At 39.0% G+C, this 15,388-nt stretch overlaps 1 pseudogene; it reads right to left on the bottom strand.

Annotated features, from left to right (window-relative positions):
* Positions 1-4,618: 4,618 nt before the first annotated feature.
* Positions 4,619-15,388, bottom strand: part of LOC139025437 (solute carrier family 41 member 1-like) — a 17,797-nt pseudogene continuing 7,027 nt past the window's right edge.

Consider the following 15,388-nt stretch of genomic DNA (forward strand, 5'->3'; position numbering starts at 1 on the left):
AATAGCCAGTTACAATTGTAATGGCTTAGCAGATAATAAGAAAAGACGATCAGTATTTACCTGGCTAAAAGAGAAGGATTATAATATCTACTGTTTACAGGAAACCCATTCAACAGTTTTAGATGAAGTTTTGTGGAAAAAGAACTGGGGGGGCGAATATATTTCTCCCATGGCGCAAAGAAATTCAAAAGGGGTGATGGTTTTAATTAATAATAACTTTGATCCAAATGTGCAACTTGTCCAAACAGATCCTCAAGGTAGATGGATTATTTTAAATATGTTATTGGACAATAAACATATATGGCTTATTAACCTATACGGTCCGAATAATGATGATCCAAGCTTCTTGACAATATATATAAGAATGTATCAACTCTACAAGCAACACTAGACTCTATTATTATAGTGGGAGATTTTAATACGGTCTTAAATACCTCTATGGACCGGAAAGGAAATCACACTACAAACTATCACCCTCAGGCACTTAAGGAAATCAGGAATGTCATGGATATATTGGAATTAGTGGATATATGGAGACTTAAATACCCTGACCTAGTGAGATATACATGGCGGAGGCTTAATCAAGCTAGTCGCCTTGACTACTTTCTTATATCATTCTCTCTGGCACCAAAGTTAAAAAGTGTTTGATAGGGACAGAATGCGGTCGGACCATCACATAATTGGCATATATATTACTCTTACAGAATTTCACGTGGGCAGAGATATTGGAAATTTAATCAAAGCCTACTAGATGATAAATTGTTTAGAACTAGGACAAGAAGATTTATAACTGACTTTTTTAGACATAACATAGGTACAGCAGATCCCCATATTGTATGGGACACTTTTAATGTGTGCCTTTAGAGGCCATGCATTTCAGTACTCATCTATAAAACAAAAGCAATTTCGATCAAAAGAGACAATATTAACAAAGGAAATTGAAGGACTAACAATACAGTTAGATAACAATAAAAACGGTACCATAGAGGCACAGAATAAGTTAGAGGAAAAACAAAAAGAAATGGAGGAACTTATTCAAGAAAGATCCAGTGTAATATTTACAAAAATAAAAGCTAACTGGATGGAATATGGGGAAAAATGCACCAAATTCTTTTTCAATCTTCAATATAGAAATGCTACCAAAAAAAACGTATTAAAACTTGTTACAAATGATGGAGTCACGCATGATTCACCAAATGATATTTTGAAAGAGGAAGTAAAGTACTTTAAGAATATATTTTCGTTTCAGGCTCCTCCATCTCCACTAACTGAAACTAATTGTATGGATTTTTTCCCTAATAATAATGTAAAATTAACATCTGTACAGAAAGACTCATGTGAAGGCCTAATTACAGAGGAGGAACTACTTGATGCAATTGGGGCCTTTAAGGATGGGAAAACTCCAGGACTGGATGGCATACCAGTGGAAGTATACAATTTTTTTTTTTTATATACTCAAAGGACCACTATTAGCTTGTTTTAACCACTCCTATATAAATGATAGATTATCAAGACACGCAACAAGAAGGTGTGATATCATTATTACTGAACAGGACCCAAGTGGTATATATAAAGACCAGTCATTTAAAAAAATTGGAGACCTCTTACACTTCAGTGTTGTGATGCAAAAATCCTAGCAAAATGCTTGGCGCATAGAATAAAAAATTTTGTCAGATATATTCATCCTAATCAGACAGGTTTTTTACATGGACGATACATTGGAGATAATATAAGGCAAGTACTGGAACAATAGAACACTATGAAATATCGGGGACACCAGGCCTGGTTTTCATAGCTGATTTTGAAAAGGCTTTTGATAAAGTACGACTGGAGTTTATATATAAATGCCTAGAATATTTCAATTTTGGGGAATCTCTTATAAAATGGGTAAGATTATGTATAGTAACCCTAGGTGTAAAATAGTAAATAATGGCTACATCTCAGAAAGTTTTAAACTATCTAGAGGAGTAAAACAAGGTTTTCCACTATCGGCATATCTATTTATTATTGCGATCGAAATGTTAGCTGTTAAAATTAGATCAAAACATTAATATTAAGGGATTAGAAATCCAGGGCCTAAAAACTAGGGTGTCATTGTACGCTGATGATTCATGTTTTTCTTTAAACCACAACTAGATCTCTCCACGGCCTCTTAGAGGATCTAGATACATTTGCTATCCTCTTGGATTAAAACCAAATTATGATAAATGTACCATATTACGTTATTGGATCACTAAAAAATACACATTTTACATTGCCATGTAGTTTACCAATTAAATGGTCTGACGGTGATGTGGACATACTCGGTAACAAATCCCAAAAGAAAGAAATGATCTCACTCCAATAAATTTATAGAAAGTTAGCAAAAATAGATAAGATCTTGCTACCATGGAAAGGAAAATACCTGTCTATTTGTGGGAAAATCACCCTGATTAACTCTTTAATCATCTCACAGTTTACCTATTTGCTTATGGTTTTGCCTACACCTAGTGACCTGCTTTTTAAATTATATGAACAAAAATATTCAATTTTATTTGGAACGGAAGCCAGATAAAATTAAAAGGGCCTATTTATATAACGAATATGAATTCGGAGGGCAGAAATTATTAAATATTAAAGCATTAGACCTCTCACTAAAGGCATCAGTCATACAAAAGTTATACTTAAATCCAAACTGGTTCTCTAGTAGATTGGTACGAATGTCTCATCCTATGTTCAAGAAGGGCCTTTTTCCCTTTATTCAGATTACACTCTGCTCACTTTCGGTTGCTTGAAAAGGAAATAATCTCCAAAATATCTTTATTTTTTAAACAAGCCTTAGAAAGTTGGTTGCAATTTCAGTTTAATCCACCTGAAAGGACGGAACAAATAGTACAACAAATCTTGTGGTTAAATTCAAATATAGTAATTGATAAAAAAACTGTATTTATAAAAAAAAAAAAAAAAAAACAAGATTACCTTTAAAATGGTATAAGATACATGTATGTTTGAGGAATTTTGATGAGATTTCTGTTGTTTGAATTTGGCGCCCTGCACGTTCACTGGCTGTTGTCATATCATCCCGTTAACGGGATTGCAGCCATAAGAAGTTTTAAGACATGAAGGTCAGTCAATCCGGAAAATTTCAAGAACTTTGAAAGTTTCTTCAAGTGTAGTCGCAAAAACCATCAAGCGCTATGATGAAACTGGCTCTCATGAGGACTGCCACAGGAAAGGAAGACTCAGAGTTACCTCTGCTGCAGAGGATAAGTTCATTAGCGTTACCAGCCTTAGAAATTGCAGCCCAAATAAATGCTTCACAGAGTTCAAGTAACAGACACATCTCAACATCAACTGTTCAGAGGAGACTGTGCGAATCAGGCCTTCATGGTCAAATTTCTGCAAGAAACTACAACTAAAGTACACCAATAATAAGAAGAGACTTGCTTGGGCCAAGAAATGATGAGTCCAAATTGGAGATTTTTTGTTCCAACTGTCGTGTCTTTGTGAGACGTGGTGTGGGTGAACGGATGATCTCCGCATGTGTATTTCCGACCGTAAAGCATGGAGGAGGTGGTGTTATGGTGTGGGGGTGCTTTGTTGGTGACACTGTCTGTGATTTATTTAGAATTCAAAGTACATTTAACCAGCATGGCTACTGTACCACAGCATTCTGCAGCGATACGCCATCCCGTCTGGTTTGGACTTAGTGGGATTATCATTTGTTTTTCAACAGTACAATGACCAAACACACCTTCAGGCTGTTCAAGGACTATTTGACCAATAAGGAGAGTGATGGAGTGCTGCATCAGAGGACCTGGCCTCCACAATCTCTGACCTCAACCCAATTGAGATGGTTTGGTTTGAGTTGGACCGCAGAGTGAAGGAAAAGCAGCCAACAAGTGCTCAGCATATGTGGGAACTCCGTCAAGACTGTTGGAAAAGCATTCCAGGTAAAGCTGGTTGTGAGAATGCCAAGAGTGTGCAAAGCTGTCCTCAATGCAAAGGGTGACTATTTGAAGAATTAAAAATATATTTTGATTTGTTAAAAACTTTTTTGGTTTACAAACATGATTTCATAGTTTTGATGTCTTCACTATTATTCTACAATGTAGAAAATAGTACAAATAAAGAAAAACTCTTGAATGAGTAGGTGTTCTAAAACTTTTGCATGAAGGTGCTTCTACTTTGGTTTTTAACAGAAGGTTCCAGTAATTACCTGTCAAGTAAGTTTAAAAAAAGTCCTGTCTATGATGAGAGGGATATTGCCAAGCCCCACTATGCATCCTGCATCCAGAAATACTGTATACAAGTTCAAATTCATATTCATTCACCAACATACAATGCAACCGTTCGTGATCAATAACCGTTCCCTAATTTCAGAAAAGTTCCATTTAGTGTGTTGAGTTTGCCCCATCATCCATATCTTCTGAGGTTTTAAACATGAGGGTTTTAAACAGCTGAGTGAGTGTGTATTCAGTGAGTCATACTGCCATCCCCACGCCCAGTAGAGTAACTAACTCCCCTCCCCTCCAGTGGTGAAGTCAGAGGAGAGGCAGGGCAGGGAGACGATAAAAAACCATGGTCTGGAAATACACAGCACAGGGAGGTCCGTAGGAGACCGATAACCCCCTTCCACTCAGAGTCCCAGCCCCTCCATGAGTGAGACGGAGCGGAAGACCAGAGACAGGAAGCCGGTCTCCCACGGCTGTCAGGTAGGGTATGGAGAAGTTGTCTGGGTCCAGACTCCTCCACATCAGATGGACTTTCAGATCAGCCACATAGAGAAGGATGCCCACCTGGTGGAACATCATAATCAATCAACCAATCACACAGCCGATCTGAATGAGAAGTCCTTGTAAGTCAATAATGGCCCGAATCAGACTTAGGAAATGTAAGTCTTTCCTACTCATGCCTTCGTTACGCACGTCTCAGTAGTTGGTATTCAGACTTCCCTTATGCAGGTGTGTAATGGCCTTTGCAGGCGTGGTTTCCTTGCGCGCACTGAATAAATGTAATTCAACCGCTGAAAACCCTCCCACTTGCTGACCAACAGAATTTCTTGTGATGTTTGCATTCAATAGAGTTTTCAGTACATTTATCTTAAAGCCATCCCTTTAAATTTGGTGCACCTTTAATTAGAATTTTGTCGACAGACTCCATAGAATACATGGAGAGAACGGAGATCAATGAAAGAAATCCATCTAAATATGCATATTCGTCTCAGTTTCAGATTTACTGAAACTGGTAGATTTAAAAATACTCTGATCTTGTAGATTATTTGGGCACATTTGTGGGTTAGAAAGTATGTATGAATCATAAACAACTGTGTTGGAGAGCCTTTATGCACAAAATACATTGATTCATCAAAAATACTGTGATTTGATTCATCCTGAAAGTTGCCTTGTTCAAGTTCAATGCATGAAATATTGGAAGGTATAAAATAGGGGTTAAACAATAGTCTTATAAATCTACCCTAATCATGGAACTGTATGACAACGGTCCAGTTGTTGTGAACCGTGTGCCAGGCCAAAAGGTTTAAACTGCTATGTGTGGTCTGAGTTCCATAATGATCCTAGCCTAATGCTAGCGACCCTCAGGAACAACTACACCTATTTGACAAAGGAAAGAAAGGTAAACGGAATGGAATGATGCAAAATGTAGGCGACAAACACTACAGTGACAGTTATAAATGTAGGCGACAAACTGAAGGAAACAAACACTACAGTGACAGTTATAAATGTAGGCTACAAACGGAAGGAAACTAACACTACAGTGACAGTTATAAATGTAGGCTACAAACTGAAGGAAACAAACACTACAGTTTAAATGTAGGATACAAACTGAAGGAAACTAACAGTTATAAAATGTAGGATACAAAACTCGAAGGGAAACTAACAGTTATAAATGTAGGATACAAACCTGAAGGATACGAACATAAAAACACTACAGTTATAAATGTAAGGTTACAAACTGAAGGAAACTAACAGTTATAAATGTAGGATACAAACTGAAGGAAAACTAACATTATAAATGTAGGATACAAACTGAAGGAAACTAACCAGTTATAAATGTAGGTACAAACTGAAGGAAACTAAACAGTTATAAATGTAGGATACAAACTGAAGGAAAACTAACACTACAGTTATAAATGTAGGTTACAAACTGAAGGAAACTAACAGTTATAATGTAGGATACAAACTGAAGGAAACTAACGTTATAAATGTAGGATACAAACTGAAGGAACTAAACTACAGTTATAAATGTAGGATACAAACTGAAGGAAACTAACAGTTATAAATGTAGGATACAAACTGAAGGAAACTAACAGTTATAAATGTAGGATACAAACTGAAGGAAACTAACAGTTTAATGTAGGATACAAACTGAAGGAAACTAACAGTTATAAATGTAGGATACAAACTGAAAGGAAAACTAACAGTTATAAATGTAGGATACAAACTGAAGGAAACTAACAGTTATAAATGTAGGTTACAAACTGAAGGAAACTAACAGTTATAAATGTAGGATACAAACTGAAGGAAACTAACAGTTATAATGTAGTTACAAACTGAAGGAAACTAACATACAGTTATTTAAATGTAGGATACAAACTGAAGGGAAACTACAGTTATAAATGTAGGATACAAACTGAAGGGAACTAAACTACAGTTATAAATGTAGGATACAAACTGAAGGAAACAACAGTATAAATGTAGGATACAAACTGAAGGAAACTAACAGTTTATAATGTTAGGATACAAACTGAAGGAAACTAACAGTTATAAATGTAGGATACAACTGAGGAAAAACTAACAGTTATAAATGTAGGATACAAACTGAAGGAAACTAACAGTTTAAATGTAGGATAAAACTGAAGGAAACTAACAGTTATAAATGTAGGATACAAACTGAAGGAAACTAACAGTTATAAATGATGGATACAAACTGAAGGAAACTACACTACAGTTATAAATGTAGGATACAAACTGAAGGAAACTAACATACAGTTATAAATGTAGGATACAAACTGAAGGAAACTAACAGTTATAAATGTAGGATACAAACTGAAGGAAACTACACAGTTATAAATGTAGGATACAAACTGAAGGAAACTAACACTACAGTTAAAATGTAGGTATCAAACTGAAGGAAACTAAACAGTATAAATGTAGGATACAAACTGAAGGAAACTAACAGTTATAAATGTAGGATACAAACTGAAGGAAACTAACAGTTATAAATGTAGGATACAAACTGAAGGAAACTAACAGTTATAAATTTAGGATACAAACTGAGGAAACTACACTACAGTTATAAATGTAGGTTACAAACTGAAGGAAACAACAGTTATAAATGTAGGATTACAAACTGAAGGAAACTAACAGTTATACATGTAGGATACAAACTGAAGGAAACACTATACAGTTATAAATGTAGGATACAAACTGAAGGGAAACTAACAGTTATAAATGTAGGATACAAACTGAAGGAAACTAACAGTTATAAATGTAGGATACAAACTGAAGGAAACTAACAAGTTATAAATGTAGGTTACAAACTGAAGGAAACTAACAGTTATAAATGTAGGATACAAACTGAAGGAAAACTAACAGTTATAAATGTAGGATACAAAACTGAAGGAAACTAACAGTTATAAATGTAGGATACAAACTGAAGGAAACTAACAGTTATAAATGTAGGATACAAACTGAAGGAAACTAACACTACAGTTATAAATGTAGGATACAAACTGAAGGAAACTAACAGTTATAAATGTAGGATACAAAACTGAAGGAAACTAACAGTTATAAATGTAGGATACAAACTGAAGGAAACTAACAACAGTTATAAATGTAGGATACAACTGAAGGAAATAAACAGTTATAAATGTAGGATACAACTGAAGGAAACTAACATTTCATTAATGTAGGAATACAAACTGAAGGAAACTACAGCTTATAAATGTAGGATACAAACTGAAGGAAACTAACAGTTATAATGTAGGATACAAACTGAAGGAAACTAACAGTTATAAATGTTAGGATACAACATGAAGGAAACTAACAGTTATAAATGTAGGATACAAACTGAAGGAAACTAACAGTTATAAATGTAGGATACAAACTGAAGGGAAAACTACGTTATAAATGTAGGATACAAACTGAAGGAAACTAACAGTTATAAATGTAGGATACAAACTGAAGGAAACTAACAGTTATAAATGTAGGTTACAAACTGAAGAAACTACAGTTATAATGTAGGATACAAACTGAAGGAAACTAACATACAGTTATAAATGTAGGATACAAACTGAAGGAAACTAACAGTTATAAATGTAGATACAACTGAAGAAACTAAACAGTTATAAATGTAGGATACAAACTGAAGGAAACTACACTACAGTTATAAATGTAGGATACAAACTGAAGGAAACTAACAGTTATAAATGTAGGATACAAACTGAAGGAAACTAACAGTTATAAATGTAGGATACAACTGAAGGAACTAAACAGTTATAAATGTAGGATACAAACTGAAGGAAAACTAACAGTTATAAATTGAGGATACAACTGAAGGAAACTAACACTACAGTTATAATGTAGGATACAAACTGAAGGAAACTACACACAGTTATAAATGTAGGATACAAACTGAAAGGAACTAACAGTTATAAATGAGGATACAAACTGAAGGAAACTAACAGTTATAAATGTAGGATACAAACTGAAGGAAACTAAACAGTATAAATGTAGGATACAAACTGAAGAAACTAACACTACAGTTATAAATGTAGGATACAAACTGAAGGGAAAACTAACAGTTATAAATGTAGGATACAAACTGAAGGAAACTAACAGTTATAAATGTAGGATACAAATGAAGGGAAAACTAACAGTTATAAATGTAGGATACAAACTGAAGGAAACTAACAGTTATAAATGTGAATACAAACTGAAGGAAACTAACATTATAAATGTAGAGTTACAAACTGAAGGAAACTAACAGTTATATAATGGGATACAACTGAAGAAACTACAGTTATAAATGTAGGATCAAAACTGAAGGAAACTAACACTACAGTTAAAATGTAGGATACAAACTGAAGGAAACTAACAGTTATAAATGTAGGATACAAACTGAGAGGAACACTACAGTTTATAAATGTAGGATACAAACTGAAGGAAACTAACAGTTATAAATGTAGGATACAAACTGAAGGAAACAACAGTTATAAATGTAGGATACAAACTGAAGGGAAACTAACAGTTATAAATGTAGGATACAAACTGAAGGAAACTAACAGTTATAAATGTAGGATACAAACTGAAGGAAACTAACAGTTATAAATGTAGGATAACAAACTGAAGGAAACTAAACAGTTATAAATGTAGGATACAAACTGAAGGAAACTAACTACAGTTATAAATGTAGGATACAAATGAAGGAACACTACAGTGACAGTTATAAATGTAGGCGACAAACTGAAGGAAACAAACACTAAAGTGACAGTTATAAATGTAGGCGACAAACTGACGGAAACAAACACTACAGTGACAGTTTTATGAATGTATGTGGGTATTACTGACGGTGGCTCCCAATAGTGGCTAATATTTAACATGATTAAAATAAAACTGAGAAAAGCCTGGGTTTTCCAAATTTCATCCATGCAAATATGAGGACATATCATAAAAATTCAGAATAACGGCACAGCTATTTGTAGCCTAAGTCACTGTGGACGAGGGGCCGCAATACAGCACTTCCATATGACTTGTCTTCCATATGACTGGTTTCACTTCAGTCTCCAGGGATCATAAGGAAAAATCATGTAAAATAATTGCAATGTGTATTTACAATCCCCTTCTCGAAATGGATTACTCATTTACCTAACTCTTATCACTAGCTCTTATCGATTTATAAATTACAGTGTATGGAAATTCTATCAGAACAAAGAAACTTGGAACCGGTAAGTTCGCTCGACATTCATGGTTTCCTGGCGCGTAAAGGTGGTGGAATTATGAGGGAATTAAATCAAGGTCAGAATATCTGTAGACACACCTCCACCACACCTTCATTTATTCAATCTCCACCCCAAACGAATAGCTGGTGAATATCATGCTATTCTCATGCTAAAGTTCAAGGTCAGAATACGTGTAGAGAGAAAAGTGCATAAAAAGGGAATTACGCTCCATTTATGTGCTCTTAACTCGGGTCGGAATTCCCCCTTAGTACTTATAGGTCTATAACATTATAATTAGAAGTCCTTATAAGTCTGTAGGAGACTTGACCAAACTCCATCTGTGGACCAGTGACCGAGGTGGCAGGCGAGGTGGCAGGGCGTACCTGGAGGAGGGTGTCACACAGGTAGCAGATGATAAAGGAGTCAGTGAGGGCGGAGTGGTCAACTGGAGCAGAGAGGTGGAGGAGACAGTGTGGTCTCCTGGAGCAGAGAGGTGGAGGAGACAGTGTGGTCTACTGGAGCAAGAGAGATGGAGGATACAATGAGGTCCCTGGACAGATACAGAGAGGCTTGGGGAAAAGGCGACAATGAGGCTCTCTGGAGGCAGAGAGGTGGAGGAGACAGTGTGGTCTCCTGGAGCAGAGAGATGGAGGAAAGACAGTGTGGTCTACTGCGACGAGAGGGTGGAGGAGAGCAGTGTGGTCTCCGGGAGCAGAGAGGTGGAGGAGACAGTTGGTCTACTGGAGGCAGAGAGTGTGGAGGAAGACAAGTTGTGTCCTACTGGAGTCAGAAGAGTGGAGGCATGAGACTAGAGAGTCCTCCTGGCAGAGAGGGTGGAGGAGACAGTGTGGTCCTCGCTGAGCAGAGAGGCGGAGCCAGTTGTGGCGCCTGGAGCAGAGAGGTGAGAGACAGTGTGTCTCCGGGCAGAGAGGTGAGAGACAGTGTGGTACTGGAGCAGAGAGATGGAGGAATACAATGAGGTCTCCTGGAGCAAGAGAGGTTTGGGGGGGGAGGACAGTGTGGTCTCCTGGAGCAGAGAGGCGGAGGAGACAGTGAGGTCTCCTGGAGCAGAGAGTGGAGAAGACAGTGTGGTCTCCTGGAGAAGAGAGATGGAGGAGACAGTGTGGTCTCTGTGAAGCAGAGAGTTGGGAGGAGACAGTGTGGTCTCCTGGAGCAGAGAAGTGGAGGAAGACAGTGAGGTCTCTGGAGCAGAGAGGTGGAGGAGATAGTGTGGTCTCCTGGAGCAGAGGAGGTGAGAGACAGTGAGATTCTCTGGAGAAAGAGAGATGGAGGGACAGTGAGGTCTCCTGGAGCAGAGAGGTGGAGGAGACAGTGTGGTCTCCTGGAGAAGAGAGATGGAGGAGACAGTGAGGTCTCCTGGAGAAGAGGGGAGGAGACAGTGAGGCAGTTTGGTCTCCTGGAGCAGAGAGATGGAGGAGACAGTGAGGTCTCCTGAGAGAGAGGTGGAGGAGACAGTGAGGGCAGTGTGGTCTCCTGGAGCAGAGAGGTGGAGGAGAACGGTGAGCTCTCCTGGAGAAGAGAGGTGGAGAGAGACAGTGAGGGCAGGTGGTCTCCTGGAGCGAGAGGTGGAGGAGACAGTGAGGGCAGTGTGATCTCCTGGAGCAGAGAGGTGAAGGGAGACAGTGTGGTCTCCTGGAGAAGAGAGGGGAGGAGACAGTGAGGTCTCTGGAGAAGAAGGTGGAGAGACAGTGAGGGCAGTGGTGGTCTCCTGGAGCAGACAGATGGCAGAGAACACCAGGTGACCAGGCACCACAGTAGGAAACCAACACCCTCGCTGACTTGGAGTTTTACACCTGGAGAGACAAACAGGAGGCAACTAATTAGATACTTGCAAGGTAGCTTTTCTCTCGTTAGTTAAGCACTGGCTGAAAAGTACATCCTGTACAAATCCCATGACAAAATTAAGAAGAGGATAAATAGAAGAGAAATGCCAAGAGTGGAGTTCCTATTTGCTAAATCACAAAGAGAGAGGAAGTCCAAGTTAATATATACAGTGGGGAGAACAAGTATTTGATACACTGCCGATTTTGCAGGTTTTTCCTACTTACAAAGCATGTAGAGGTCTGTAATTTTTATCATAGGTACACTTCAACTGTGAACGACGGAATCCTAAAACAAAATCCCAGAAAACACATGTATGATTTTTTAAGTAATAATTTGCATTTTATGCATGACATAAGTATTTGACTCACCTACCAACCAGTAAAGAATTCCGGCTCTCACAGACTGTTAGTTTTCTTTTTAAAGAACGCCCATCCTCTTCTCCACTCATTACTCTGTATTAACTGCCACCTGTTTGAACTCGTTCCTGTATAAAACACCTGTCCACACACTCAAATCAAACAGACTCCAACCTCTCCACAATGGCCAAGACCAAGAGAGCTGTATAAGGACATCAGGGATAAATTGTAGACATGCAACAGGCTGGGATGGGCTACAGGACAATAGGCAAGCAGCTGGTGAGGAAGAACAACTGTTGGCGCAATTATTAGAAAATGGAAGAAGTTCAAGATGACGGTCAATCACCCCGGTCTGGGCTCCATGCAAGATCTCACCGTGGGGCATCAATGATCATGAGGAAGGGAGTTACAAGCCCAGAACTAACAGCGCAGGACCTGGTCAATGACCTGAAGAGAGCTGGGAACACGTCTCAAAGAAAACCATTAGTAACACACCACCGTCATGCGATTAAAATCACTGCAGCGCACGCAAGGTCCCACCTGCTCAAGCCAGCGCATGTCCAGGCCGTCTGAAGTTTGCCAATGACCATCTGGATGATCCATAGGAGGAATGGGAGCAGGTCATGTGGTCTGATGAGACAAAATAGAGCTTTTTGGGTCAAAACTCCACTCGCCGTGTTTGAGGAAGAAGAAGGATGAGTACAACCCCAGAACACCCCTCCCAACCGTGAAGCATGGAGGTGGAAACATCATTCTTTGGGGATGCTTTTCTGCAAAGGGTACAGGATGACTGCACCGTATTGAGGGGAGGATGGATGGGGCCATGTATCGCGAGATCTTGGCCAACAACCTCCTTCCCTCAGTAAGAGCATTGAAGATGGGTCGTGGCTGGGTCTTCCAGCATGACAACGACCCGAAACACACAGCCAGGGCAACTAAGGAGTGGCGCCGTAAGAAGCATCTCAAGGTCCTGGAGTGGCCTAGCCAGTCTCCAGACCTGAACCCAATAGAACATCTTTGGAGGGAGCTGAAAGTCCGTATAGCCCCGCGACAGCCCCGAAACCTGAAGGATCTGGAGAAGATCTGTATGGAGGAGTGGGCCAAAATCCCTGCTGCAGTGTGTGCAAACCTGGTCAAGAACTACAGGAAACGTATGATCTCTGTAATTGCAAACAAAGGTTTCTGTACCAAATATTAAGATCTGCTTTTCTGATGTATCAAATACTTATGTCATGCAATAAAATGCAAATTAATTACTTAAAAATCATACAATGTGATTTTCTGGATTTTTGTTTTAGATTCCGTCTCTCATAGTTGAAGTGTACCCATGATAGAAATTACAGACCTCTACATGCTTTGTAAGTAGGAAAACCTGCAAAATCGGCAGTGTATCAAATACTTGTTCTCCCCACTGTATATATATATATAAAGACATACAGTATATACGTGCAATCCCACGGACAGCCATGACCCCCCATAGAAAGACAGAGTGGACAAGCCTTACCTGAGATGAAGAAGGTGCTGAATGGGTTGGGCCATCTCATCTTCTGGGGTAAGACTCCATCACGCTCCAGAAGCGCAGGTAGGTAGAGATCCGACTGACCTGGATGGGCACCAAGTTCCCTCTGACAACTGAGAGGAAGCACCAAGAAATGTATGGAGAGAGTATCACCACACAAGTCTCATATTATATAGTCATATGCTTTCCTTTGAAATGTTCACCACTTGCTTTTGACATAAGGATATACTCTTAGAAATGTTAGATTTATATAGTTTCTTAATTGATGTATTAATTCCACATTGACAGATTCTACTTTGTGGTTCTGCTACGGTTGCCATGGAATGGAGGAACTCTAATAAAACTAAGCTTACAATCTAATATACAGTTTTTGTCATATCTTAATCAAAACCCAATACAGCTGTGTATCTCAGACTTGCAGAGACTCGAGGGGACAGTGGTAAAAACACAAAAGTGCTACGTTATAGTCACAGAACCAGTAGAGGGGAAATTCAAACCAGATTGGACAACGTTAACATTCACTGCAAGCGATATTTCACAGAGGTCCAATGGTTATTCAATGCACTACATCAGGCTGCCAATATCAGCCTGGGACACTGCCATTTGTGACTAACAACATCTGGTTGTGTGCTCTTAAACAGGCTCATTTTGAAAGGATCCCTCAGCATGTGCCATTTAAACACAGCTAACTGACTCTCTGCCAGACAAGATAGTCTCTCAGTCTCTCTGAGTGTGGAACCTCTCTCCCCAGCATCCTCTTCACATCACACCCTCACTCAGAGGAAGAGAGTCATGCATGTTCCATGGGACAGTTAATAACTCACTCTCCCATTTCCATCCTTGTATAGTGTGTTGATAGACCATTTCACCATGATTAGTCCACCATTGATGACGAGTGTAATACAGCCATTCCCTTAAAGTTAGGGTCGCTAACAGTCTTGTCCAAAATGTGTCCCCTGAAACTGAACAAGGTCATGATGAAATTAACCAGTAACACATCTACTGATCAGGAACACGTATTGAATGCTAAGGTGTCCTGTGTGTCGTACCCATAGAGAGAGTTAGATAGTTCTTATGATGTAAAATGGTGAAAGTCATCAATGGCGCTGCCCATGACAAAATGGGCTTTTGGGTGAGTTGTCTATTTACCTGCTGATGGACATGGCTACAATGACAGGCTGCTAGCTAGACACGAGGACCTTCTTGTTTTGAGGGCTCTTTCGGGCCACCACCACCCACAGAGGAATCAGAGCCAGGAAGAACATACACACCAGACACAGGTACCAGACGTCTACAGTACACAGAGAAAACACAGGTTAGAATGGTCTACAATATATACAATAATACCACTATCCCACACATAGAGAATACAATTCATCTGACATAAGAGCACCTCCGAACTTGCATGGAAATTAATCAAGATATTTCCCAAACATGTTTGATATTCATTAGATATTGAAGCCATTTTACTTCTGCATGTACACATTGAGCTTCGTAGAAGTAACTAATTGTAGTCAGTGCTGACAACAGGCAACAGATGAGTTGGAACCTAACTTCTGCTGCCCTCTGCTGGTTCTGAATATTATTACCACAAAGTGGAGGTCTTAATTGGCTTAAATAGGGAGAGAGAGAGAGAGAGAGAGAAAGTGAGGGAGGAGGGAGGGAGGGAGGGAGGGAGGGAGGGAGGGAGGGGGGAGAGAGAGATAGAGAGAGAGAGAGAGAGAGAAA

Source organism: Salvelinus sp. IW2-2015, unplaced genomic scaffold (genome assembly GCF_002910315.2).
Source record: "Salvelinus sp. IW2-2015 unplaced genomic scaffold, ASM291031v2 Un_scaffold2667, whole genome shotgun sequence".
NCBI classification, from domain to species: domain Eukaryota; kingdom Metazoa; phylum Chordata; class Actinopteri; order Salmoniformes; family Salmonidae; genus Salvelinus; species Salvelinus sp. IW2-2015.